This window comes from Orycteropus afer, unplaced genomic scaffold (genome assembly GCF_000298275.1).
Source record: "Orycteropus afer afer isolate SDZICR_OR568_19922 unplaced genomic scaffold, OryAfe1.0 scaffold00112, whole genome shotgun sequence".
NCBI lineage: Eukaryota > Metazoa > Chordata > Mammalia > Tubulidentata > Orycteropodidae > Orycteropus > Orycteropus afer.
Window position 1 is genome coordinate 2,158,094 of NW_006921699.1, and position 13,807 is coordinate 2,171,900.

Sequence of the window (13,807 nt, forward strand, 5' to 3'; positions counted from 1 at the left end):
CTGTGCACCAGGTGCATCTCTCTGGGTTTTAAACACCAGAGGCTCAGCCTCCAAAACTCACGTCTATATGTCACCACAGTAGGACAAACCGACAGACAAGTTTGTCCTGCTGCTGGACACCTCTCGTGTCACCCCCACCTGGCTGACTGTTCCTCTGTCTGGCTTCATGTCTTTTAATCCCCTTTCTCCTGCTCTTCTGGCCTGCTACTCTGGCGTCCCTGTGTTGTCTCTCCTCACCTGTGAGCCTGGGGCTCGAGGCTTTTATCCCCTTCCGTGCTCTTCTGGCCTGCTACTCCGGCGTCCCTGCATTGTCTCTCCTCACATGTGAGCCTGGGGTTCAAGGCTTTTATCCCCTTCCCTGCTCTTCCGGCCTGCTACTCTGGCATCCCTGCGTTATCTCTCCTTGCCTGTAAGCCTGGGGCTCAAGGCTTTTAAAAGTAATTTACTGCACTGTAATAATATTATACATATTATATATATAATATTATACTTATTATATATATTCTCCACTGTGCTAGGGTTGATTCTAACTCTTTATGGAAGTAGATTGCCTCATCTTCCTCCTGCAAAGCAGAACCCTTTATACTAATCTCACATACTTCACACAAAATGAATTAATGAATTTAAGATCTATATGTTTCAATTTTTCAGATGTGATTGTTTTCATAAACTGTTCATATACTTAAGCTCACATAAGGGATAGAAGAAAATACCAGTAAACATTTTTATAGTTTCAGGATAAGAAATACCTTTTCATCAAGATGTTGTTGTTGTTAGATGCTGTCCGGTGGACTCTGACTAATGGCTACCCTACGTACAATAGAATGAAACACTACCTGGTCCTGTGCCATCCTTGCTATGCCTGAGCCCATCATTGTAGCCACTGTGTCAGTTCATCTCATTGAGGGCCTTCCCCTTCTTCACTGGCCCTCTACTTTGCAAGCATGATATCCTTCTCCAGGGTATGGTCCCTCTGACAACATGACCAAAGGAAGTGAGGTGAAGTCTGGCCATTCTCATTCCAAGGAACATTCTGGCTGCACTTCTTCCAGGACAGATTAGTTTGGTCTCCTGGCAGTCCATGGTATTTTACCAGAGCTCCTGAGCATATGTGTATATACACACACACACACACACATACATATACATACAGAAATATATACATATATACTGTATATACATATATATACGATGTGTGTGGGAGCTCTGGTAGCATAGTGGCTAAGGCATTTGACTGCTAACCAGAAGTCTAGCTGTTCAAACCCACCAGCCAGTCCTCGGAAGGAAGATGGGGCAATCTACTTCCATAGTGATACTGCCTCAGAAACCCAAGGAGGAGTCACTATGAGTCGGGTCTGACTCGATGGCACATAACAACAACAACAACAAAGTGTGTATGCACACACACACACACACATATATACATATACATACAGAGAGAGAGAGAGATTTATCTCAAAGAAATGGCTCATGAAGTTGTAAGGCTGGTAAATTGCAAGTCCGTGAGTCAGATATCAGACTAGAGGTTTTCTCCTAACTCACATAGCTGCAGATTCAGGATCAAGATTGAGCAAAAGGAAAGGGGCTTTGCCAGAATGTCCATGTATACTAGAAGCAGGCCATACCCCAGAGAAAACTCCCTTTCAACTGACTGGCTGCTCACACCAGAGCTCATCGTGGAAGTGATTATATCATATCAGATCTCATCACGGGGGATGACTACATCATAACCATTAAACCACTGAGCATCGTGGCCCAGCCAAGTTAACACACAACCTTAACTATCATATTCCCTGAATTGATTCTTAGAATCATCTTGCCAACTCTCCCCAACCAAATGAATTTTTATTGCATTTCACTGATTTTACCAATTAATAAATTTAAAACACTGAGATTCTAGGAATATAGTATATTTCTCCATTAGGCAACTGGTATCCTAGAGCAAAGTTTATGAACCCTCAAAATGCCCTCAGTGCATTTCTAGACATTTTTCATGTTCTAATATTACTGTGAATGGTAAATATTTTTAATGGCATTTTCTTTCCAGTTTATTATGACTTGACACTTTTGAACCCCAGGCATCTGTCAAGTTTGTCATACTGTGGTGGCTTGAGTGTTGGTGTGAAGCTGGAGGCTATGCCACCAGTATCTCAATTACCAACAGGGTCACCCATGGTAGACAGGTTTCAGTGGAGATTCCAGACTTAGACAGGCTTGGAAGTAGGAAGGGGCCATACACTTCTCAAAGAATTGGCCAGTGAAAACCTATGAATAGCAGTGAAACACTGTCTGATATATCGCTGGAAAACTTTATGAATAGCCCTGAAACATTGTGTAACATAGTGCTGGAGGATTAGCCCCTCACATGGAAGGCACTCAAAATATGACTGGAGAAGAGCTGCCACTTTAAAGTCGACCTTAATGATGTGGATGGAGCATGGTTTTCAGGACCTCCATTTTCTGATGGTGCACAACTCAAAGTGGGAAAAAAAACAGCTGCAAACATCCATTAATAATAGGAATGGGGAATGCATGAAGTATGAACCTAGAAAAATTAGAAATTGACAAAAATGAGATGGAATACATAAAGATTGATATCCTTTGTTGTTGTTGTTGTTGTTTGCCATCGAGTCGGACCCGACTCATAGCGACCCCTCCTTGCGTTTCCGAGGCAGTATCACTATGGAAGTAGATTGCCCCATCTTCCTTCTGAGGAGTGGCTGGTGGGTTTGAACCGCCAGCCTTCTAGTTAGCAGTCAAGTGCCTTAGCCACTATGCTACCAGAGCTCCCATTGATATCCTAGGCAACAAAAAAATGTTTCAAAATCAATCCTGAAGTGCAAAGATATTGGTGATAGGATAATATCCATACCCCTACAAAAAAGACCAATAAATACTACTGTTATTCAAATTTACACACTAACCACTAAAGCCAAAGATGAGGAAACTGAAGATTTTTTACCAACTTCTGCAGTATGAAATTGACCAAATACGCAATCAAGATGTATTGATTATTACTAGTGATGGGAATGCAAAAGTTGAAAACAAAGAAAAAATCATTGGTAGTTGGAAAATATGGCCTTGGTGATAGAAATTATGCCAGAGATCACATGATAGAAACTTGTAAAAGCAATAACTTATACATTGCAAATACCTTTTTTCAACAACACAAATGGTGGCTATACATGTGGACTTCACCAGATGGAATACACAGGAATCAGATCAACTATACCTGTGGAAAGAGGCAATGGAGAAGCTCAATATCTTCAGCCAAAACAAGGTCAGGAGCTGACTGTGGAACAGACCATCAATTGCTCATATGCAAGTTCATGTTGAAGCTGAAGACAACTAAAACAAGTCCAAGAGAGCCAAAATGTGACCTTGATTATATCCCACCTGAATTTAGAGACCATCTGAAGAATAGATTTGACTCATGGAACCCCAGTGACTGAAGACCAGATGAATTAAGGGATGACATCAAGAACATCATCCATGAAGAAAGTAAAAGGTCATTAAAAAGACAGAAATGGAAGAAAAAAACCAAATGGATGTCAGAAGAGACTCTAAAACTTGTTCCTCAACTGAGTAGTTGAAGCAAATGGAAAAATGACAAAATAAAAGAGATTTCAAAGAGCAGCTTGAGAAGACAAAGTCAATTATTACAATGAAATGTGCAAAGACCTCTGGAGTCAGAAAACCAAAAGAGAGGAACACACTTGACATTTCTCAAGCTGAAAGAACTGAAGAAAAAAATGAAGCCTCAAATCGCAAAGCGAAAACCTTCTATGGGCAAAATATTGAATGATGCAGAAAGCATCAAAAGAAGATGGAAGGAATACACAGAGTCACTGTACCAAAAAGAATTGGTAGAATAAATATGGTGAAAGGATACAACTCTGATGCACTCCTTTCCTGATTTTAAACAATGCAGTATCCCTTTGTTCCATTCAAACGATGGCCTCCTGATACATGTACAGGTTCCTGATGAGCACAATCAAGTGTTCTGGAATTCCCATTCTTCTCAGTATTATCCATAACTTTTTATGATTCATACAATCGAATGATTTTGCATAGTCAAAAAAACACAACCAAACATCTTTCTGGTATTCTTTGCTTTCAGCTAAAATCCATCTGACATTAGCTATGACATCCCTCTTTACACGTCCTCTTCTGAATTCAGCTTGCATTTCTGGAAGTTCTCTGCCAATATAGTGCTGCAACCATTTTTAAATTATGTTCAGCAATATTTTACTTGCATGTAATAGTAATGACATTGTTTAATAATATCCACATTCTGTGGGATCACCTTTCTTTGAAATGGGTATAAATATGGATCTTTTCCAGTCCTTTGGTCAGGTGTCTGTCTTCCAAATCTCTTGGCATAAACAAGTGAGTGCCTACAGTGTGGCATCCATTTGTTGAAACATCTCAATGGATATTCCATCAATTCCTGGAACCCTGTTCTTTGCCAATTCCTTCAGTGCAGCTTCAACTTCTTACTTCAGTACCATTGGTTCTTGATCATATACCACCTCCTGAAATGGATGAACCTGTGCTTTATTGACTATGCAAAAGCATTAAACTGCATGGATCATAAGAAATTATGAATAACATTAAGAAGAATGGAAATTCCAGAACACTTCATTGTGCTCATGAGGAACCTGTATATAGATCAAGAGGCTGTCATTGGAACAGAACTAGAGGATACCGCATGGTTTAACATCAGGAAGAGAGTGCGTCAGAGTTGTATCCTTTCATCATGTTTATTCACTCTCTATGCTGAACAAATAATCCAAGGTATTGAAGAAGAAGGTGGCATCAGGATTGAAGGAAGACTCACTAACAACTTGCAATATGCAGATGACACAACCTTGCTTGCTGAAAGTGAAGTTGACTTGAAGAACTTACTGATGAGGATTAAAGACTAGTCTGCAGTATGGATAACACCTTAACATAAAGAAAACAGAAATCCTCACAACTGGACAAATAAGCAGCATCATGAAAAATGGAGAAAAGACTGAAGTCAAACATTTCATATAACTTGGATCCACAATCAACATCCATAGAAGCAGCAGTCAAGAAATCAGATGTCATATTGCATTGGGCAAATCTGCTGCAAAAGACCTTTCTAATATGCCTAAAAGTGGAGATGTGTCTTTGAAGACTAAGTTGTGCCTAACCCAAGCCATGGTATTTTAAATTGCCTTATATGCATGTGAAAGCTAAGCAATGAATAAGGGAGACCAAAGAAAAACTGATGCTTTTGAGTTGTGTTGGAGAAGAATATTGAGAGTACCATGGGCTGCCACAAAAACCTGTCCTTGAAGAAGTGCAGCCGAAATGCTCCTTGGAGGAGAGAATGGCCAGACTTAGTCTCACCTACCTTGGTCATGTTGTCGGAAGGAACCATTCCCTGGAGAGGTATATCATGCTTGGTAATGTGGAGGGTCAACGAAAAGGGGGAAGACCCTCAATGAGATGGATAGACACAGTGGCTGCAACCATGGGCTCTGATGTAGCAATGATTGTGAGACTGGTGCATGCCGAGGCAGTATATTGTTCTGTTGTACCTAGGACCTCTATGAGTCGGAGCCAACTTGATGGCACCTAAAAACAACACCAACACTTTAGAAAGTTACTGAATTCTATATACATATATGAATATATCTTATGTCTACCCCTTCTTATTAGATTCTCCTACCAGTCATAATAGTTTTTCACTTGATTCTGTTGAATTTTCTGGAGAGACAGTCATAACACCTGTAAATCATTATCATTCTTACTCTTTTTATTATTTATCCCTTATTTAATCTTTTCATCTTATCATCCTAGTTAGGACCTCCAACGCAAACCTATGCAATAATAGTGAAAGGGATATTGTTTGGATCCTGACGTTAATATGAATTTTTGGAGTGTTAAGTTCAATGTTGGTTTTCGGTTTCTGGTATGTTCTTTAAAATTTTAAAAACAATTCCTTCTCTTTCCAGTTTTACAACTTTTTACTGTGAATAGCTGATGAATTTTATCAAAGGCCTTTTAATAGGGTCACAAGGTTCTTCTTTTTCCTTTTAATCTAACATATTACTCAATGGATTTTGTAATGTTAAGCTAATTTGTAATCCTAGAAAAATCCCCAAGTTGCTAACAATGTTTTCATATTCTATGGAAGCCAATTTGCTGTATTTGTAAATTAGATGGGCTTGCCGTTTTCTTTACAAGGCTGCACTGTCTTGGTGTTAGGATAATAGATCTTCCCAAGATGATTACAGAAGCTCTTCATCTCTCTCTGGTTCTGGAACACCATGTTTCTCTGAGCAAGAATGGCTGTGCTCCTTTTCTGAGCCAACAGTGCTTCATGCTTGAATGCTCCGTGTTACAGCTCTTTGTGGTCAGTTTGTCTTAATCCTAGATGCAGCTATTCCCAGAGCCTGCTGGCCCCAGACTGTTGGGCAGAGCTCATTGCAACACTCGATCATGTCTAGCCCAGATCCACCATTCTCCCATCCTCTTCCCTGAGATGAGGTAGCTTCTTGCTTAACTCTCAGCACATAGATGTTCTTATTATCCCTTCTTCTGGAGAAATCTTGGCTTCTCCTGAGGGAGGGAGTGGCTCCCATTGTTCCTCAGGCAAGTCTACCTGTTTGCTATTGTGGTAGTTAAGGTTATGTGTCAACTTGGCTGGGCCTGGTTTGGAGTGGCTGGGCAGCAGTATGTAGTTATGTCCCATGATGAGATGAGACTGGTAGGAGCAGCTAAGTAGCTGTCTTAGGGATGTGGTCAGCTTCTAGTATATAAGGAGACATTTTGAGAAAGGTCTTGGCAACTTTTGGCACGCTGGCACCCTGCATGTAGCCGAGTCGTTATTTAGTCACCTGCCATGCTGTCTTTCAATCTTGGGACTTTTAATGGACTTGAGTCAATGCCCTGCCATGTGGTTTGGTAATATCAGGACTGTGCCTTTTTACTTGTCGACCTTGGGTTTGTCAACTTCAGAAGCCAGCAGCTGCCTAAGTGGCTGAAGAAGAAAGCCTCCAGCTTCAGTGGGCCAGGAGTAAGAGGCAGAGCTAAAGCCCAAGATTGAGGGGCTTTCACCCAGCCCCTAGAGACTGGCACTTTGAACTTGGACTTCTAGTCTCCAAAATCGTAAGAGGATAAACTTCTGTTTAAGTCACCCATTTGTGGTACTTCCTGTTAGAGTAGCACGAAGTAACCAAAACAGCTATTATGGTGACCTAAGAGGCCACAATCAATCTGACAAGGCATCTCTTGGTGGAAGATCAAGTCCCATGTGTGCTCTTGCCATTATGAAATGTGGGGATTTTAGCTACTACCAGGACACAAGGCTCTGTTCCCCACACACCACTATTAAGCCTAGGCCTAAACAGCTATGGACCTAGTCTTGGGAGTGGCAGTGGAGAGGGATTTTGAAGATTCTCTGTGGCCAACAAAATAGCCACCCAGGACATGAGGCTGACTCATGAGCCCTGCTCTAGTCCATTTTCCTCATGGGTCTCAAGCAGCCTCAGCCTGCCTCCAAACCCACAGGCCTGGATCTGGCCCTTCCTGCTCTAATCCCCATAGCTCCCTGCACCTGGATTCCCAGAACCCCGGGCCAGCTGGCGGCTGCTGGACTCCAGTGGCACAGCTCTGCCCCACTCTTTCAGCAACATGGGAGGCCAGGTTCACACCAGGCAGCCACAGCTGGGGTGTCCCATGGCCAGACCCGGAGGTGAGGTCAGCCCGAACAGTCCTACTCAGTCTGGAACTCAACCATGGAAAGGCATCGCAGGAATCGCCAGCAAGGTAGTGCGGAGCACCACTGGGCAGGGCCCTTCACCAAGACCAATCGGTGACTAAAGGAACTGGCACTACAGGAGAGGGGACTAGCCATAGAGATAGACAGGATAGGGCTGGGGAGTAGGCTGGAGATATGTCTTTGCTAGCATATAGCTAGGGGAACTTTCACTGCTTCCATCAATCTATACCACAGCCCCACAACCCCTCAGGAAGAGGTGACAGTGACAAGAGAATGGGGCACAGGGGCTGTAGGGTCCACGGAAAGGAGAAAGATTCAGAGATCTAGAATTTAAATCTCTAAAGTTATCTGCAAATAAGGCTGTACACTTTGTATGTATGTAACATTTAGTTATTCAATACTCCGACCTAAAATAACATCTGACACAGAGGAGGTGCTCAAAAAATTCTGTTGAATAAATGACCTAAGCAAAAATAATAGATGTTGTAAATCTTGAAACACTATTTTCACATTTCTTCCATTTTTATTTTTCTGGAAGCCTAGGAATATGGAAATGGTCCTGGTGTCAGCTCCGGTGGTCGGGAAGAGAAGGAGGGTCCTCAGTAAGGAGAACACACTGAGCCATGGCTGATTGCACGTGTCTCTGAGTATGTAAACTGGGGCACGGCTAAAGCTGTGTCACAAGTCCAGGCCTGTGGCTGGAGGTCAGTGGACAAGGTAAGTTGGGCACTGAGTCCCAAGCTGACAGATAAGCATGTGTGTGTGTGTTGGGGGCGGGTATCTGAAGAGCCCCAGTAACTGAATTCCTGTGCTACATCCCATGCTTGTTTCCCTGTTGTCATTCCTGATTTTGGTAACACTTTACCTGCATCTAATAGGTATGTAATAAATGCCTTTCTCTCCTGGGCTGAGAAGAGAAGGGTCCTGGCTCCTGCTGGCATCTGACCATAATGATGGTCAAGCCAGGGCCAAGACTGTCCAGGACACAGAATGAGCACAGTCTAGTTGCTCCTCTGTCCCTGTGCTGCTCTACTTGGAAGAACTGATTTATAAAGGGAGGCACCTTGTCTTCCCAGGCACCAGTGTGGCTGGGCTGAGAGAAGCCTCCAGCTATCAGGAGAAGCTGGAAACTTGAGACCCCCTGGGCTGGGACTCTATTCTCGGAGGTGCAGATAGAATTGAAGGATTTGATGCTAGGTGATCTTGAGCAGGCTGCCTGCACCTTCTGGTGTGGGCTTCCTCACATGAATTAGTGCAAGAATTGAGGCAGGGGTGAGGCTGTGGTGCTTTTTTTTTTTTTTTTTAAGCTGCTTCTTCCAGGTCTCTGTTGCACAACATTGTCAAACGGGCTTTACCATCACCATCCACAGCCTGTTCTGTCACTTCCCTGTCTGCAGTGGGCTGAGCCACCTCTAGCTCCCCCATCATCTGCTGCCTTGTGTGTGAGATGTCATTCCTCCCAACGTGCTCTGCTCCCTGGCCTCAGGGCTAAGGCCTCCCTGGGCCCAGCTGGGTAAACCTGCTCCGCCCTGCCACCTGGCAGCCCCTTTATTGGGTCCCAGAGCAGACTGGTTTTCTCTGTGAAAACAGAGACAAAGCAGGTCTGACAAGGATTCTATTGAGATTTCAGGTATGACTAAGACGTATCTATTCCCTGATACAAGGAACATGGCATAAGGTCACCAACACAGGGCCTGAATCCCAACACTACCATTTAAAAGCCATGTGAGCTTGGGATAGTCCCTCACCTCCTCTGAGGCTGTTTCCTGAAGAGAATTGGTTCTGCTTTCCTTTCAGGGAAGCTGGTTTTGTCAGCCCTAGAATCTGGTTCAATGCCAGCAGTGAGGTTGTACTTGGCAGAATTAGCTTTGTCCCCGTGTGGCTCCTCAGAGGCTAGCTCCCTCCAAAGTCCCCAGCCTCTTAGCCCCCAGAGGAGGCATGGCATCACACACCCCTAAGTCTAGTTGGCCAGCTCTAGGATAGGCACACAGGAGGCACTCAGGAAATGTTTGTTGAGGGATTGAATGGCACAGGACTAGAGCTGGGAAACTCCCTTTGTTAAAAGCACATTCTCCCCTCTGTGTTTTGCTGCACCAAACCTAGCTAAAGACCAACTCTGTTGCTTCCTCGACTGAATCTCATCCTTCCAGGATACACACATCAACCTCCAGCCCACCTCACAGGCTGCACCTCCCTGTCTGCCTCCATTCCTTTCAGAGCCCTCCAGACCCTGCCTAGGGCTTGCCTTGGCTCCCTGTCACTGAAGGGGCCTATCTCAGTGTGGCCCACACAGAAGGCCCACACAGCTCCTTCACATCCAGCTCTGCCCTTCCACAGACCACTTGCTGCCCTCTCCACCCTACACATGCACAGGCTAATGACTTTGACCAGTAGGCTGCTTGGAGAGCAGACTCCAAGGCAGCCAAAAGTCACACTGAGGAGAGCTTCTCCAGTCTCTCTCCTTTGGCTGCACTGAAGCAGCCTCTCTAGGGCCTGGGGGTGCTCAGTACTGTGTCCTGGACCTCCTGAGAAGAAGAATCAAATCCCTTTGGAACAGAGGCGATTGGCTGGGGGTGGTGGTGAGCCTTGAAGGAGAGAATATATTGGCCTAAGAAACTGAATCTGAATGAGGTAGACTCCGTCCAGAGACCTATGAAGGTCTGAGCTCTCTGACCAGCCTCTGTCCTCATAAGCAGGTATCCTGAATGTGAGCTGCACATTTTCTCTCCACCCCACACCCCCCACCCCACCCCGCTCCCACTCTATTCTATCCTTGGAGCTGCTTCTACTTCTGGGCTGTCCCCTGGGTTGTCCCTGAGCTGACAGTTTGAAGTTGTTCCTGCCCCACTCCACCCTCATCCTCTCCCTCACCCTAGGCTTAGACCCAAGGGCATCTCCCAAAGGCATCAGCTCCAGCTAGAGCCACCCCCACCTGCCCACTGAGGAAAAAGCCCTGTGGCTTCTACTGAACTTAGACAGGAGACCTCAGATTGGCTGGACACAGAGGGCCTTGGGCATCATGCCCTGAGCTACTTGGGAAACTCATGAAGGACAGGGCTACTGGGTGTGACCTCCAAGGCAGCAGGAACTGACAGCTGGCGGTTCAAACCCACCAGCCACTCCTCGGAAGGAAGGTTGGGCAATCCTACTTCCGTAGTGATACTGCCTCGGAAACCCAAGGAGGGGTCACTATGAGTCGGGGCGACTCGACGGCACATAACAACAACAACAACAACAACTGTCCCCTTACACTCTTCCTGTCTTTCTCTGGGCCAGTGAGCTAATTACTCCCATAACAGTTATAATGTCGATGTTGTTGTTATGTGCCGTTGAGTCGGACCTGACTCATAGCGACCCCTCCTTGGGTTTCCGAGGCAGTATCACTATGGAAGTAGATTGCCCCATCTTCCTTCAGAGGAGTGGCTGGTGGGTTTGAACTGCCAGCCTTCTGATTAGCAGTCAAGTACCTTAGGCACTATGCTACCAGATATGCCAGGCTCTGTGCTGGGTGCTGGGGAAACAAAAAATTAAAAGCAACACACCCTTGCCCTTAAGGGATGCCTCAGTCCCAGCCCTGGGCAGTCACAGGCCTTGGCATATGGAGGACACTCAGTACATATTTGTTGAATGAATGAAGAATGCATGAAATGAGTAGTCTGATTATACTGAGCAGCACAGATGCCTAGTAGGGTGTGCACTGAATATATGAAGGCCACTAGAGCAGAGGTGAGGCATGACCTGGTCACACCCCTCTGCCCTACCTTGGAGACAGCTCCCAAACCCTGTGACCAACCCGTGGCTTGGTGCCCCAGCACAAAATGTAACAAGAAACACAACAATCCCCCGAGACCCTGCAAGACAAGGCCATAAAGGAGAAAGGGAAATTCTGAGGACTTCTTAGAGGAAGTACTGGGGAGGAGCTAAGAAGCCATAAAACCAGCACTTCGTCTGACTTGCGGTCTAGAACCCAGGGTACTCATAAGTGGGCCAACAGTGTGGCCCATACAAGGGTCTGTCCCTAGCCCCTCAGAGCACAGCATGGTCCAGGCCTCTGTCCTGTGGGAGGGTGCAGGCAAGAATGGATCTCTGATGTTCTCTATCCAGTCAGGGATGTCATCAAGGGCCCACAGTGGGGGATGGTGAGATGGACCTTGCACAGCCCACATTCCCCCAAGCTGGTCTATAAACTGCGTAATGAAATGGAAATGTTTACATATCAGATTCTAGAAATGTCGCTCTTCATCCCACCAACATCTTCAGACCTGTGAGGGAAGTCTCCAAAGGATTACAATGCCCAGAGCCTAAGGGGCCAGGCAGATCATATTCAGGAGGACCACTTCTGGAAGAGGGTGACATGGTCCCCTCTACATAGAAGTAAACAGGAAGACAAGAAGGGAATTTTAGGATGGGACAGATTTTGGCAATACTGGGGGTGGGGGTGGGGTGTAAATTGGGAGAAGGAAGCAATGTCTGATGGGATGTGTCAGGAAACCACTATGGAGGCTTCCACAGATTCTTGAGGACCTCTCTTCCCCAGCAAATCTCTGCACTATTTACATCCATTATGACTCTTGATTGGAAGGAAGATGGGGCAATCTACTTCCATAGTGATACTGCCTCGGAAACCCAAGGAGGGGTCGCTATGAGTCGGTTCCGACTCAATGGCACATAACAACAACAACAACAATGACTCTTGAAGTCCGGATTAGGTATCTGACCACTGGCCAATTATGTACTCAACCACAGGGATAGGCAGTGATAAGTGATGGCTGCACCCCACCCTCTTTCAGTGGAGCCCCAGTTCCATGAAGTTTCTGACCAAGTCTTCTGCTGGCCTTTAGACTTCTGTCCATATGGGGCCCTAGTCTGCATAGGGCTGAGCAAACATTCTCCACCACATAGAACAGAGACAAATGGCCCACATTCTGTGAATCCGGATAAATATACTCCCCCCTCCCACACACACACATACACACCAGTCACATTGTTTCTCTCTCAGCAGCATCCCACATTCCACCCTGGAGGGCCTCCCCTTTTCTAGTCCCATTGCCCTGAGTTTGCACCCCTCAAATGACACTTCCCCCTGGGGAGTGTTAGAGACCCTATGGGTCCATCTCTTCCACAGCCTATGAGTGTCCTGAGGGCAGGGTCCTTACCAGAGCTTGGTCAAGGGGGCACACAAAGTTGTCAAGAATCTTTACTAAATTAGTGGCCTACTCAGGGCATGGAGAAGCAGTGTCACTCTGATGTAGCCACATGGGAGGTGTTCAGAAGAGGCAGAGTGTGGCAGGTGGGGCTCTGGGCCAGCTTTTGGCATCTGCCCAAGCTGTTCAAGGACCTCCCTGGAGGCAGTGGTTGAGAATGGAGAGAAGACCAAGAAAAGGTCTGTGTGTGCTTCACTCCTCTCCACTGTGGCGCAGCCACAACTCCAGCCACCAAAGCTACTCCTTTCTCAAGAAGCCTGGGGAAACAAAGCTCCTTGCAAAGGAGGAGGGGGACAGGCTGTGAATGACTAGAGCTGGAAAAAGGAGTGGCAAGAAGTCCTAAGCGTCCTGGGAAATCAAAACACCTGCAAGGGCAAAGCACCTTGCTTCTAGACTCACTTCTGACCCTGTAGCGGTCACCTCCTACAGGCAGCCTTTCTGGCCTCCTCAAACTAGGTTTGGTGCCTTTCTTCCCTACTCCTAGACTTGGCACTGCTTGCTATTGTTCTGTATCGCCGGTTCAGGCCTGCTCAGGCCCAGGGCTCTGAGAAAGGTGCTGGGAGTTCAGAGGACTCCTCACACCGAGGGGTAGACCCGCAGGTTTGCCTGCCAGAAGTTTCAGGGGTTTTCTAGCAAGGCGCAGACCCATCCCCCATCTGGGCCACCTCCATCCCTCCCCGGGCTGGGGTGCCGCCCCGTACAAGCAACTTCAAAGAGTCTGCCTGAGTTTCCGCAGTTGGGCTCCGGTCCGCGGCCCGGAGAGCGCAGACCCGGGCCAGATCCGGGACGTCGGGCTACCCCAGCCCTGGGGTCTCCGGGAATCGTGTATGGGTGCCGGACTCCAGGC